Source organism: Chrysochloris asiatica, unplaced genomic scaffold, assembly GCF_000296735.1.
Source record: "Chrysochloris asiatica unplaced genomic scaffold, ChrAsi1.0 scaffold00006, whole genome shotgun sequence".
Lineage (NCBI taxonomy): Eukaryota > Metazoa > Chordata > Mammalia > Afrosoricida > Chrysochloridae > Chrysochloris > Chrysochloris asiatica.
Genome location: NW_006408524.1, coordinates 10,071,968 through 10,072,757, shown reverse-complemented (window position 1 = coordinate 10,072,757; position 790 = coordinate 10,071,968).

Below are 790 nucleotides of genomic sequence, written 5' to 3'. Positions count from 1 at the left end.
GTATTCTGGAATACTCATATTTCACAATGTTGTCCATAGCTTGTCATGATCCACACAATCAAAGGCCTTTGAGTAGTCAATGAAGCACAGGTAAACATCTTTCTGGTATTCTCTGCTTTCAGCCAAGATCCATCAGACATCAGCAATGATATCCCTTATTCCATGTCCTCTTCTGAATCCACCTGAACCTCTGGAAGTTCTCTGTCAATGTATGCTTGCAGCTGTTTCTGTATTACCTTTAGTAAAACTTTACTCGCATGGGATAGCAAAGATATTGTCCAAATATTTCCGCATTCCATTGGGTCACCTCTTTTTGGTAGAATTCTTCAATTTCATCATCACTAGCATTAGCCGTTGATGAGTAGATCTGAATAATAACTGGTCTTCCTTTTAGTCATATGGATATTATCCTAGCACAGACAGCATTGTACTTCAAGATAGATCTTGAAATGCTCTCTTGGCAATTAATGCCATCTCATTGCTCTTGAATTTGACATTCCCGGCATAGTAAGCCATATGATTGTCAGATTCAAAATGGCCAATACCAGTTCATTTCAGCTCACTAATGACTAGGGTATTCATCTTTATGTGTTCCATTTCATTTTTGACACCTTCCAATTTTCCTAGATTCGTTTTTCTTACATTCGCTTTCTGATTATTTATGGATGTTTGCAACTGTTCCTTCCCATATTGAGTTGTGCTACATCAGCAAATGAAGGCCCCGAAAGCTTTGCTTCATTCACAGTCAATTGTGCTTTGAGGAGTGCCTTCCAACCCTGAAAGCTCGTGT